This window comes from Bubalus kerabau, chromosome 4 (assembly GCF_029407905.1).
Source record: "Bubalus kerabau isolate K-KA32 ecotype Philippines breed swamp buffalo chromosome 4, PCC_UOA_SB_1v2, whole genome shotgun sequence".
NCBI classification, from domain to species: domain Eukaryota; kingdom Metazoa; phylum Chordata; class Mammalia; order Artiodactyla; family Bovidae; genus Bubalus; species Bubalus kerabau.
In genome coordinates, this window is record NC_073627.1 from 51,193,430 (window position 1) to 51,207,221 (window position 13,792).

General features: G+C 53.8%; 1 long non-coding RNA gene across 1 annotated transcript; it reads left to right on the forward strand.

Moving 5' to 3' along the window:
* The first annotated feature begins 1,315 nt into the window (after positions 1 to 1,315).
* Positions 1,316 to 5,993, forward strand: LOC129651409 (uncharacterized). The gene is made up of 3 exons (XR_008714126.1): positions 1,316 to 1,523; positions 3,178 to 3,232; positions 5,919 to 5,993. It is a non-coding gene; the product is annotated as an uncharacterized LOC129651409 (long non-coding RNA).
* The last annotated feature ends 7,799 nt before the right edge of the window (positions 5,994 to 13,792 follow it).

The window sequence follows — 13,792 nt, forward strand, 5'->3', positions numbered from 1 at the left end:
AGTTGTGCGGCGATGCAACTTGGCTTTGTGCTCCTGCCGCGGACCGTGCATTTCCAAGAACCAGCCGAGTGGTACCCGGTACTCAGGGACCCCGGGAGACGCTAAGAGCTGCGTGGCTGGGGTCCTCGCCGCCTCCACCAGGACCCAGAGGCGCCTTCCCAGCCTGCTGCGCTGGGTGAGGCCCGCGGTGGGGGTAAGGGGTGTCCTCTGAGCTGTCTCCCAGCTCTCCCCACCTCCCCTACACCCCCAGCTGTCTTGGTTCTCGCCACCAGCGCGCTCAAGTCAACCGCCCCTTTCTGGAATCTATAGCGGACCCTGTTCCGAGTGGCTCGCCCCCGCCCCCGCCCCAGCTGGGCTCCTTCTTATGCAAAGTAGAGGGACCGCGGGGGTGAGTGGGGGGCGGTCGGTGGGGACCTCCAGGGCGACAGCTGGACCCGGCTGCCGGCCCTTCTGAGCCCAAGGTCCGCTGCGGCCGCCTTTAGAATGGGCTGGAAGACGTTGCTGCACCCGTTTGGGGGTGCAGGGAGTTCGAGTGGGGGGACAGAGGGTCCCTCCCTGCGCTCGGATAGTGGGTTAGGGGATCTGAGGGCTAGGACAGGACAGGACTCTGACTGGGACAGGTTCTCTGGCCCCAGTGTCCAGATGACTCAGTAAACAGGTCCTGGGGAACTAACCCACGAGTCGAGCAGGGGGTTGGGGAAAGCAACTCAGAGAGGGCCTCCTGGCTCCTGATTCTAGAAATTTAAGCCCAGTTTTAAAGCTTCCAAGGCGACAGCACAGTAGATTAATGTGTTTTCCCTCCATTTCCATTGAGCTTTTATTTTAAAATGTAATTGATCCCAGAGACGCGGCGAGAAAACTGACCCAGCTTTCCAAATTGGCGGCCTCCGAAGCCTGTCAGCTCAGCTCTGCTTTTAAACCCCTGTCTGCTTGGCAAAGAACCCCAACCTCACCTCCTCACCTGCCGCCCCTACTGCCTGCGTCCCCAAGTCCTGCAAGCGCTTTCCACCCAAAGTTCTCCACGTCTCCCGAACCCACCACCACGCACACCACTTGCTCGGCTGCCAGGGTTGTAAATTCTGCCCTGGGTGCTGCGGGGGGCAATTTGCTGCCCAGTCATCGCTCAGCGGCTGCAGCATCCTCTGAACCTCATCCCAGGTGCTCTTGGAAAAGGCCCCACAGGGCCCAGGAAGTGGCATTCACAACACAGGTTTCTCCTATGAGAATCACCTTCAAGACCAGCCCCAGAGGTGGCACCTGGCCCTAGGAACGCGGGATGGGAGGGTCCTGCCGCTTCTTCCCAGCCACCCTGCAGCTGGGGGGCTGAAGGTGCCCTCTCTTGTACCCCCTTTCTTCCTTGATTCCAAGCACCATGTCGCCTCCTTCCCAATGCAGGGATTGGGAGGCCCAAGGATCCAAGTCTGCCAGCTTGGTTGATTGCTTTTGGTTCTAATCACGGGCCACCGTCCTGGCTGCTTTCTTCCTCACTCAGCGTGCTCCTGTCCACCCCCCAGAAACCAGCGGTAAGGCCAAGAAAGGGGGCGCCTGCAGCAGAGCAGGCTGGGTCCCTGTGCTGGCCTGCTGCAATAAGGCGCAGCCAGCCACCACCTTCCAGGGAGAGGGAGGAGGGAGTGAGCCCGGCGTGGCTGAGACCCTCATAGTCCTGGAGGCCAAGCAAACTCCACACTGACTCTAGAGGACACCACTGATGGAGTCCTGGAAGCCGGCCTGAGTCCGGGGATCTGATCCAACCTCTCCTGCTGTCTCCTTTCTTTGCTCCTGCTTTGGGTTGCCTTAGTCTCACTCCCACACTCTCTCCTGGAAATGACCTACTTGCATGCAGCACTTTAGTTTTGTTTTTTTTTTCACAATCTGCCCAGAACCACGTAGTAAGTGTGTGTGTGCGCGTGGGGGTGGGGCGGGGTTGGGGGGATCGGTATTACCTCCTTTTTTCCCCGGGAAAGAAATCCTGAGGTTACAGGGTCAGTGCACTACTGAAGACGAGAAGTTTGGGGGGCTTGTCACCCTGCTGCGCCTTTGTGCACTTCCTTCCTCCCAGCCACGTCTCTAAGACCCAGGTGAGGGGAGGCGGGGACCTCAAGGCTGAGAAAGGGCAGCAGCATCCAGACCGGGCCTTCATGATGTGTGCTCGGGCTGGGTAAGCAACACTGGGCTTCCCACAAGGGCTGGAGGCACCCTGGACACGCAAGCAGGGAGCCAGGTCGAGCGTGGTGATCTCAGCACTGCCCCGCTGAGCAAAGGACAAGATGAACAGGGTGAGCTGGAGGAGGCAGGACAGGGAGAGAGAGAGAAAAAGACAGGTGAGGGCAGGGGAACAGTGAATAGGGGAGTAGAAGCCCAGAGGGGGAAAGAGAAGGACCGTGGAAAAGTAAGCGGGGATGAAAGGAGGAAAGACATACTGGAGGAAATGTGTGGAGGAAAAGAAACGGAAAGGCACCCTGTGACCAAAAAAGGTGGCAGGGTGAGTGAGGCTCAGAGCCCAGGAGCCTGCAGGCGCCTAGGGGGGACTGAAGTGTGTCCCGGGTGTGACAGCCGATCAGAGGCAGGAGAAAAGGAGGCGGCCTGCTGGGTGGGAGACTCAGAGCCCATGGAAGAGCGTGTGAGCGGCTCTGGGCAGGAATCCAACAAATAAATAAAACGTCTAAGATGGCGTGACAACGATGTGTATTTGGGTGCGTGCCCGTGTTCCTCCGTCTGAACACACTCGCACCCGGTAAGGAAGACAAACGGGGCTCGTGCCTCGGAGTAATTAATCCTCTCACTAATTGACTCTCTCCCCTTACCTAATGGCAGTGGTCGCTGCTGATATCTGGAGAGATACCAGGTGGAGAGAGAGACCCCAAAGCTTTGTGACCAGGATTGAGTTCTTTCTGGACCTGCCCCCCATGGGGGCAGAGTTCAATAGATGTTGCTGCCTCACCAGCTCCGTCTGTGTTTGCATTAATAAAGCTCTTCTCAAATTAGGGGTGACCAGGGGCCCTCCACACACACACACACACACACACACACACACACACACACACACACCTTCATCAATTTCAGAGGCTAAAAGCCACCCACAGCCCCTCTGCTGGATTCTGCCTGCAACACCAAAGCTCCCCCTCCTTCCCTGTTGCTCACCCAGGAACCCAGACCTTGCACCCCCTTTTCTTCCAGGCACTACTTACTCTTCCCTCACCTGGGATGTATCCTGTATCCCTTGTCGGAGCAGGTGAGGTTCTGAATGGGTCAGGAAGCAGCCCAAGGGATGAGGTCAGGGCAGGGATGGAAAGAAGCTTCTGGAGACACAGAGGAAGGACACAGAGGGGAGCAAGGCACACCTGGTGGGAGCCAGGTCTCCGGGATGGAGGAGACAAAAGGTGGCCGCTGTGCACTGAGGGAGTGTCAAGTGTGTGTGTGGGGGGTGACCACGTTTGTGATTGTGAGGGTGGCAGTTCCATCTCTCTGTGTGAGCCCAAGGAGGGACCCCTCTTCTTGCCCTCACACTGCACACTAGTTCCCAGGAATGGAGAATGAGGCGGGGCAGATCTGGAGGCACTGGAATCAAACCTCATGCAGCTGAGTTGGCCGGAAGGGGCCCAAGGCCCACACGGTCTGTCTAATGAGGCAGCTTTGAGGCTGGGGTTTGAGAGGTAGATGTCAACTCTCGCCCCTGTGAGGTGGCAGCTTTGCTCTGTTGGCTCCTCGGAGGCTAAATAAATAACTGCTGAGATCCACAAACCACCGGAGTCGAGGGAGAGGAAAGGGAGGAGGGCAGTTCCTCAAAGGGGGAAAAGGAAAATCGCCACCACCACTAAATACATTTTTAATTGTCCCTGGGGAAAGTTTGTACATTTGACCAAAGCAGGTCCCTAAGCAGTCCCAGCAAGATCCGTCATAGGGGCTGGCAGTCCGGAGAGAGTTGGGGGTCTGGAGAAGGGGGAGGTGGGGAGAGATGGCAGGCGCTTCAGGGAAAATGAGCAACTCGGTTCTTGTCTCCCTGCTTTAGAAAGAAAGCGAACAAGAGGAATAAAGTTCCAAAGGAAAGAAAGAGAAGGGCAAATGAAAGGCAAAGCCGCAGCAGAAAGGAAAGAAAGTGAAGAAGAAAGAAAAAGACGGGCAGGGAGGAGGGGGAGAGACGACCATAAAACAGGGTGAAGGCGGCCCCAGGAGGCTGGGCCTCGTCCCAAACCATCCGTCTTCATTGTCTCCGTGTGTGCAAAGGCAACTCCGGCATAAGGAAAAGCCACTATTGGAGCCGCGGCTTTATTTTATATCCTATACATCAGGAGGGAGGCAAAGCTTTATTTTCGCCAAGAGACAGATATTTTATTTCTCTCTTACGGTTTTATGTGTGAGAGATGTCAGGTTGCCACAATGGATGGCTAATGCATAGGCAAGAGGAAGCCGTGTTGGCATGCTGTGTGTCATGGGGTCTTGGGGGGGTGAGCGGGCCTGGGATTTAGGGCTGATGGGCCACTCTGGGGGATTTCTGCTAAAACATCTCTCTTCATAAATCCAGAAGCATGGTCAGCTCAACAGGGAGAAGAAGGAGTTTTAGAAGGAAAAGAGTTGGGCTTAGTAATAAACGAACACACAAAGGAACCGCTTACCTTCTGAGGGGGCTCGGGCCACGGGGGCAAGGAAACGTCAAGACCCCCGTCGAAATACACTTCCTGCCACTCACGGAGAAGTGTTTTCCTCCAGAATCCAGTGTCAGTTTGCTTCCTTGCCCCTACCTGATATTTTTCCACTCTTGTGTCTCTCTTCACCAGAAATCTTTTTTTCACCTCCTCAGAGCCAGGAGTGGTGGGAGGGGTGTGTGTGTGTGTGTGTGAGAGAGAGAGGCCTGGGGAGGGGGTGGAGAGCTATTAATTTGCAAATCATCTGATCTGTGAAAGGATCAAGATGCCTGTTTTTCGCCACTAAATCCAGTGTCTTGAGTGGACACATGTGTGCACACATGAGCCCCTCGTGCCGTGACTCCTGGGAGTGGAGGTGCCAGATTTAAATCCGAGAAAAGCACCCCCCCACTCCCACACCTTCCCCGGGGACCTGTGGCCGAATTAAGCCTTAGATCCCAAACTGCACCATGTTCATATTTTGAAGCCTAGACAGAAGTGGGAGACAAGGGGACAGAGACAGCGGGGAAGTGTGTTCACTAGTCTCCTCCACTCCCAGTCCCCCCAAACCATTTCTTGTGAGATCGGCTTTTACTGGTGCCCATGCTCTACTCTTGTAATTTTCTGCTTTCCTGGTTTACATCCACAGTGGACCCAAAAGGTGATCGCGCCCTTTCCCTCTTTTCAGAGGATGGGAGACGGCCCAGGGTCTCTAGGCAGTGAACATGAGGACCTGGCCACGCTGTCCTTAGCTGTGGCCTTTGGGGAAGACATTCAACCTCTTGGGGCCTCGGTTTCCCCATCGGTAACCCGCAGGAATTGAGCTACATGATTGCTCAGATTCCCTCCAGCTCCGGCCTCCTCTGACCGAATGAGATAATGTGTGGAAACACTTTGTAAACGCTAAAGCCGGACGAATGCCAGGGATTATTATTACAGTTCTAATCAATCCTCTTTTCTCCACATGGATCTTGGCTGTTTAGCGCCGGCGAGCGGGCTAAAGAGGGCCGAAATCAAGAAAGCTTAGCGGAGATGGCAAATGTCTGTGCCGTGGACAGAGAAAAAGCTCTGCCCCTCCAGAAACATTCTGTCTCTGTGTCCCCCTCCCCCAGGCCCCCCTCCACGCCTGGTGCGAAGGGTTGAGGGGGGAGGAGAAGGGGGAAGAGGCCTCACTTGGTAGGATCCGGTTCAGTTTACACGCAGGCAAGAGAGTATTTCTTCCAGAGCATCATTTGTCTCCAAGTGACTGACACAGGAACCCGATGTGAAGGCGATTTGCAATTGTTATTTTTCCAGGAAGAAAGGAAAGAGCAAGGTGTAGCTGATTAGCAAGTTAATTATTTCAGTACCCCAAGGGTTCCAGCGTGGTGGTAAGTTGTCCAGCCCTGGTGTAATTTCACAGTCCGTGCGTTTCCTGGGGAGCACCTGGGGGTGCCCAGGTCGGTCTTTCTCTCTCCATCCACCTGCCTTATGTCTTTCTGACATACCTGGGGAGCTGAAGAGGGTTTGGGGTGGTAATCGGTGTAGCATATATCTTTGGCCTAGGCTGCAGGTAAGGGGCCAGAGAGAACAAGGTGGATGAAGCCTCGACCTCTGCTGACTGTTTAATTATCTGGCCCTTCCTTCTTCTTAAAAGCACTTTTTTGTTGAATAATTATTAATGAGGCAGATTATCAAGAAGTGGAGTTGCTTTGAGGCTATTTCCCCAGACTTAACATGGGAAGAACCTGGCCTGGAGGGAGTCCTTTGGCCTCTTACCTCCTCCAGCCCTGGCCTGCTCTCCGATGCTCATCTTCGCCTACCCGACTCTGGCCACCACTTGCTTTGCAGGGGTTTCCGCCAGTCCCCTCGGGCTCTGCCTTCCCCTTGGGGGAGCAGAGGGAGGACTATGTGGTGAAACAGACACCTCCCTCGGAGAGGTAAGTTGGGGATGAAAACGTTAGCTTCTGTTGATCTCTGGGCTGGTAGGGCCGGCCCCCTGCCGCTCCTCCAGAGATGGGGAGGGTTCCACAGTTTACTTAGGAGTGGTCCCATCTGCTCAGACTGGCCTTTCATAAGGGGAGGGATTTATGCAGTGTCCTTGTGTGCAGACCTGGGATTTGCCTGAAAACCCTGGGCCTCTGAGAATATTACTGAACGCTAAAATGCTCAGCCACAGAGATGATTCATGATTTGTCTGTGTGGCCGTGTGTATGTGTGTGTGTGTGTGTGTGTGTGTGTGTGTTAGAGAGGGGCACACACATTGATGGGCGCTTTTTCCCATACTAAGTTCTAATCTAAATATTAGGAAACTTTTTTTTTTTTCTATATTCACCCAGGAGCCAGCTCACAGCACCAGGCTCTGGAGGCTTCAGCGTGTGAAGACCATACAGTCCTCTTTGGTGCTGGCGTTCGAGCAGGTTGGCTGGTATCGCTGCTGGCGGAGAGGGGCCGGGGGACTGTCTGAAAAGATAGTTCTGATGACTGCTTTGCTGTGGGTGGCAGAGGAGTTGGGGAGTTGGAGTGGGGTGGGGGGGTCTGATGGCTGTTCAAATTAGGCTGCTTGTCTTTACTTCACAGGCCCCTCAGGCTCAGTTGGAGGGAAGTTACAGAAACACAGGCGGGTAGGCGTAGGGAGTTCCTTGTCTCAGTCTTGGTGGTGTCAAGTCAAAATGAAACCCAGAGGTGGTAAGAGGAGATCCCAGAGAACAGGTCTCGGTGGCCCCACACGGGATCTTTTTTAAAACATTTTTATTGGAGTTTAGTTGCTTGACAGTGCTGTGTTAGTTTCTCCTGTCCAGCAAAGTGAATCAGCTGTATGTATACATGTAGCCCCATCTTTGCATTTCCTTCCCATTTAGGTAACCCTAGAGCGCTGAGTAGGAGAAGGCAATGGCACCCCACTCCAGTACTCTTGCCTGGAAAATCCCATGGATGGAGGAGCCTGGTAGGCTGCAGTCCATGAGGTTGCTAGAGTTGGACACGACTGAGCAACTTTACTTTCACTTTTCACTTTTATGCATTGGAGAAGGAAATGGCACCCACTCCAGTGTTCTTGCCTGGAGAATCCCAGGGACTGGGGGAGCCTGGTGGACTGCCGTCTGTGGGGTCACACAGAGTCGGACACGACTGAAGCGACTTAGCAGCAGCAGCAGCAGAGCGCTGAGTCGCGTTCCCTGTGCTATACAGTAGGTTAGTCATCTGTCTTATACATGGGCGTGTATCCACATGGGGCCTTGACCTCTCTTCACTGCCCAGTAGCTGGCTGGTCAAGGAGCATTTTCAGCGTGGAGGCCCCTCGTTGGTGGTTCTACCATTTTCTTGCTCACGTTCTGGTTTGGGTCCCATCTTCCCAGCTCCTGAGTTTTCCTGTTCTCTCAGGCCACTCATCACTTAGCTGATGTTTCAGGCAAACGGCCAGCCCACATTTTGAAAGGGGGGCTGGCAGGCCTGTAACCATGTGCAAGGTCGTTCTCCTTTGGGCTCAAGAGAGGACGTAGTTCCCCCTTAAAAAAAGAGAAGCAGGGAACCATTTGTATGAATCTTTTAATGAAGGATTTACTATCAATTTGATAAGTTTGATGCTCTTTTTACTCGTTCTGAATGAATAACTTTTCAGTCAACCCGAGGAACTATAAAGATGCTTTCTTCAGCCTCCATGTTGTAACACATGCTGGGGCTCGAGCCTGCCTCTGACAGTCTGGGGAGGAGTAGAAACATTCCAGAGACCAGGTCTTAGAGTGTTATCTCTTCCCCCACCCTAAATCCTCACCCACCATTTTATCTCTCTTCACCACAAATGCAGAGACCTCCTAGGGAAGTGTGAAGGAATGGGTTTTAATCAGGTTTGGGGAAGGAAGGGGACTAAGTTGAGCCCAAAGAAAGATGGAGACCTTTGTAATTTTTAGGTGATACTTCTCTGTTACGCTTCACATGTGTTGTATATTATATCCTATAAATTGTGCATTTGCACCCGTAATCCACAGTGTGTAACGAGACTTGGCCCAACGCTGCTTGGCTGAAACAGTGTTAAATAAAATTTTAAGGAATGTTACCGGGGCCTTGCATGGCTTATTGAATTCTATCAATGATACATGATGTTTACATGCAGCATCTTAGATGGCAGAACACCACGTTTCGTTTGTATGTGCGGAAATATATTTAAGCATGAAAGATACAGTTTTCCCACACGTGTATTTCCCAGTGATTCATTAGGAGAAACGATGGAATCAGCAGACACCTTTTCTGTCTCCACATAAACCTGTGCCCCACACACACAGACTGCCGGTCACACACACACACACAGCCAATCAGCCACGTGTATATTGTTACATGCAAGTCTCCAGCGATAAATGCAAATGTATATTCTGTCCATGTAGATGAGGCATTATACACTTGTACACCATTACGGACACACACACCAGCATTGCGGAATGCACTTACACTGCTGTGTAGACAGGGGCTACTGTGAACATGTGTACCATGCTGCGTGTGGATATGTACACATCCATACATAAATGTTCTCACTGAGAGTGCCCATATGCCTGGAAGGATGCGTGCCCCCCATGTAGAAGAGTCCTCTGCACACAGGTGTATATCTGTGCACATGGATGCGTTTGCACACACACACCCCTGCTCTTGGGTAGACACTGACACTCCCTGTGGCCACGATGCTACAAGCGCCCTGTCCCTCTCCAAGGCTCCAGGCATGGTGGACAACGTCTGAGCCAGATGTTTGCCCTAGATAAGCCCCAAGGCCTTCAGGATGAGAGGCCACAAGAAGCAGGGTCAAGATGGTAGTCTGCCCAGCTTGTGATGAAAAGAATATGAAAATGTGGGCGTGGGAGGGAAGGGGGTTGGGCAGCTGGTCTCCGCAGACAGAGATGCCTCCAAAAGAGGATCAGTCTTTTGTTTGCTCATTTAACAAACAAGGCAGGACGTCTGATTGGCGTCTGTGGCCCTCGCCCTGTGTAAGCCTAGGTAACCTGGTCTCTGGGCCTCAGATTCTACATCTGTTAAGTGAAGTACTGGCTCAGACCAGTGGTTCTCAACCTTGGCTGCAAAGTAGAACCATCTTGGGAGCTTTTAAAAAAACCATAACACACACACTTGGGCTCCGCCTGGACCAATTAGATCAAACTCTCTGGAGGTGGGTGTCTGGCATCTCATTTTTTAAAAAAATGCCCCAGGTGATTCTATATTCAACCAATGTTGAGATCCACTGGCCTAGATGCTCTCCACGGCCCTCCTAGGCCTAAAACCTAATGCCATGGAGGACCTTTTATTTATAAAGCACCATGCTGGGCACCAGGGTACTCAGCTAAAAGTTCTAATTCACTTGTATAAGATCATAAAAAGCCAGTGAAATTCTTCTTCTTTCAGTTTAGGAGGAGGGTTTTTCGAACAAACTATTTATGCTGGAGAAACCCAGGCCTGCCTTTCCAGCTCCTCCTTTGCTTCCTTCCACCTTTGTTCCAGCCTTTGGTATATTAATTATCTGCCACAGATGCAAATACTATAAAGCGGGTCCCTGATAAATGTGATCGATACCTTGCTAACTGCACATATTTCCCGTCTAGCTCCTCACCCCACCTGTTGGGCAGCATGGTATTTTTAGTAGGGTAAATGGTAAGGCACAGGTCTCCAGGGGAAAATACCTCCCCCCTACACCCCAGCTCCAGCCCTGAGTCAGAGAACACCAGCCCCCAGGCCCGTGCTCCAGTTTTGGAGGCTGGTGCGCCGGAGCTGAAGGAAAAAACCTTGAGCTGCATGTCCTAGAAAGCTGCTCTCAGACTCGGGCCTTTGGGAATCCTGCCTTAATATTCTGCAACCACAGTTCCCCAGGCAGATCCTGTCCCTCCCGAAGAAAACAAACCTGCTCCCGCAGCCGCACCTGCAGGGAGACGTGGAGTCCAGTGGAGGCGGCCCATCCACGTGGTCAGCGGGAGGCTGAGATGAGCCAGGAGTGGGCTGCCACCTGTGGGCCCCTTTCGCAGTCAGAGGAGGGTTAATAGAGTGTGGGGGGCAGCGCTCCGCCCTTCACTTGGATGGGACGGAGGAAGAGGGGTTCGTTCCGGACGCGGGGCTTCCTCTGCTTCATCAGTGCCATCATTCCCTGAAGTCCAAGTTAGGGGTCTCCAGGAGAGACTCAGGATGGACTAAGGTTCTTGCTCTCGCCCACAATCTCCCTCTCTCTGTAGGCCTGCTGGCTGGCCCAGGAGGCAGGCCAGGCTGGGTTGATGTCTCTCCTACCCATGTTTAGACTAATCTGCTTCCTTAGGAAGTCTGTCCCAAGCTGCCTACTGTTGCTCCATTTTTCAGGTGAGCCCTGGAGGCAGTGATGGGCCCTGAGACTTGTGGTTTGGGCTCTCACCCTCTCATCTGCTCATACTTGCTTTTTTTCTGATTGCCTCGATTTCCCCCCCCCCAGCTCATTCATTTTTGTCTCCTTTCATTTTCTCCCCGGTTAACACACCCAATCTGGCCCTGGCCCCCAAGGGGGCCTGCACCTGCTCCCCCTGCATTGGAAGTACAGAGTCTTAACTACTGGACCCCCAGGGAAGTCCCCCACCTCTTTTCAGAAAGATTGCTGATCACAGTGGACATCTTGGGTCTTCCCAGTCCTTCCTCACCCCCACCGCCTTCCCTCGCAGGGAGGCCGGGCTTGGTGCTGAGGAGGGAGCCCCAGACGCAGCTCAGGATCCTCAGATTCTAAACCTAGATCCAGAGCCCGGCTTCCCATGCCTGTGCCCCTTCCCAGGACCCACCTCCCCTTGGGCCTGGGGAGCATCACACCCCAGGCTGTGATGGATTCCCCAGGCACCTTCAAAGGGTTCTGCGTTTGTTTGCAGTGTGGACCTTGAATCCTGCTCTGGTCATAAATGTTGTTTATTTTGACTAGGACCTACTGAAAGGAGCCTGGGGGTTAGAGAGGGCAGAGAGAGGATTCCGCAGAGAAGATCATAAAACCATTAGCAGGGCAGGGCTTTCAGGGGTCACAGGGTCATAGAATTTTCTGGCTGGAAAGAACATAGGTCATAGGGAAGGTCGGAGAAGGCCATTTAGTCAGCAAAAGGCCTCTAGGGGCCACATGGGGCTAGGGTGGTGGGCTTTGGGCCTCTTTCTAGAAAGTGGACACAGGGCACAGGGGCGTGACCCCCCAATAACCTTATACCAGGTGGGGGCGGCCAATAGTTGCTGAACATGATGGATTTGCCCTCCCAGTGGGAAGTACTAGTTGCTTGAATGTGCGCTAGAGCCTCTTGTTTCAGGGAATGGGCACCGCTCTGGGTAAAAGAAATGAAATCACCTCCGATTCTGCTCTCACCATCATTTTGAACAGCTAATATGCACCAAGGGATGCTCTTCCAATACCTTCAAAATCATCCTGAAAGAGATGTGACCTCAGTTTTGCAGATAAGCCATCTGAAGCTCAGAGAGGGGCGTTGGTTTGCCCAAGGTCACACAGCAAGTCAGTGATAAGGCTAAGATGAGGCCTGAAGAATTCGGATTCTTTAAGTCTAATCTCCTTTCCACCCCCTCTCCCCTCCCCTGCCCTTCACCATCTGTTATGGTCTGGCCCCCTGCAGCCTTGGAGACGAAATGGGAGCAGGCTCTGTTCTTTTTAAAGCTGATGTCAGGGCTGACGAAGCTCACTTCTAGTAAGAGAGAAAAGCAGTCCTGGGCTCCTTGCAGTCCCTGGCATGGGCCTGGTTTCACCTCTACATCCAGCCACAGTCAGGAAACCATCTCAATTGCCCTTTGCTCGCTGTAAGACTTAGAGAAAGTCACTTCACCTCTCCAAGCCACACTTCTGGATTGATCAGCAGACCCAAGGTCTTCATGGAAGGTGAGGGTTGGTGCAGATGGTAGCAAGCTTGTCCCTTTTGAGCCCCTTTTTGGTGTAATAGCTCTGGGGGGTGGGGTAGGAAGAGATGAGACTTGGTTTTGCTCTCAAGGCTGACTCCAATCACAGAAAAGACACCACCAAAACAGACATGACAAGGCTCCCTCAGATCCCTGCTGAGCACGCAGGAGGCTGAGCGCCAGGGCAGTGGCTGGGCCGTGAAGAGCAGCTTAAGCACCGAGTTCTCCCCTGATCCCCTGACTGTGTAATTCAGTCACTCGGAGAATGGAAAATCCCCATTCCTCTTCCCCAGCCTGCTTCTCCGCAAAGGCCTCCTAATAGGCCTGCCAGCTCTGGGGTGCTGATCTGCTCAGACATGACTCTGGAAGCAGGTCACCTGGGGGGTCCCAGTCCCACCTGCCCCTCCTCCCATGGGGGGAAAATGGGGAAGGTTGGTGGAGAGGCAGGGGTCCCAAGACTTGGTGGAGGGCCTCCAGGCCTGCCCAAAGGATCAGGGAAACTCACAGGCCTCTGGGATGGGGTGGGGGTGGGGTGGGGCACGGGACTAGAGGGAGGTGGCAGGAGGGCTGGGTCTCGGGGCTGAGGTGCCTCGGGCGGGGCTGTTATTAAACAGCCCCATTATTTCACCCACCACACTCCTGTTTAGTTGAAGACAGCTCCCTCCCCAGCACCTTCGCCTCCCCACCCCCTCCACTTTCACTCATCCATCCACTGAGCCGCTGACAGCTGCCCTGCGGGTGAACTCCCATCCTCCTGCCGCTGAAGCGATACTGGGGTGGGGGGGGGCTCAGGCCAGAGCGTGCCCCCTTCCAGCCCCCCACTGCCTCCCCCCTACATGCTCATTTCCCCAAGGTAGTGCCACCTTGGCTCTCTGAATCAGACCCAGAGAGAGGGGAAGGCAGGAGAGCCAGGAGGGGATGAAAAGGGAAGAATCAGTGAAGGAGAGGGGAGTGGAGAAGAGGGGGGAGAAATACACCAGAGAAACAGGAGTGGGAGAGGAGAAGAGAGGGCGCACAGGAGGAGAGGAGAGGGGCGAAGGGATCAAGAAGGTGGAGGACTGCGGGGAGAAGTGGAGGAGGGATGCAAGGAGGGAGGGCGGGGCTGGAAGATTGGGAAGAACTGGGGTTCATGCTGCACCGTTGGTTGGTGGAAGGTGCCAAGGGCAGGGGGGAGACGGGCAGGGATGTGGGATGGGGAGGAGGGGCTGCACAGGCAGGAGGGAAGCCAGGGGGTCTCTCCACAAGTAAGGGAGGAGGCTGAGTGGAGACTCGCCCACCCGCTCCCACCTCTGGAGGAAATTTCATCGCTGCAATGCCTCCCACCG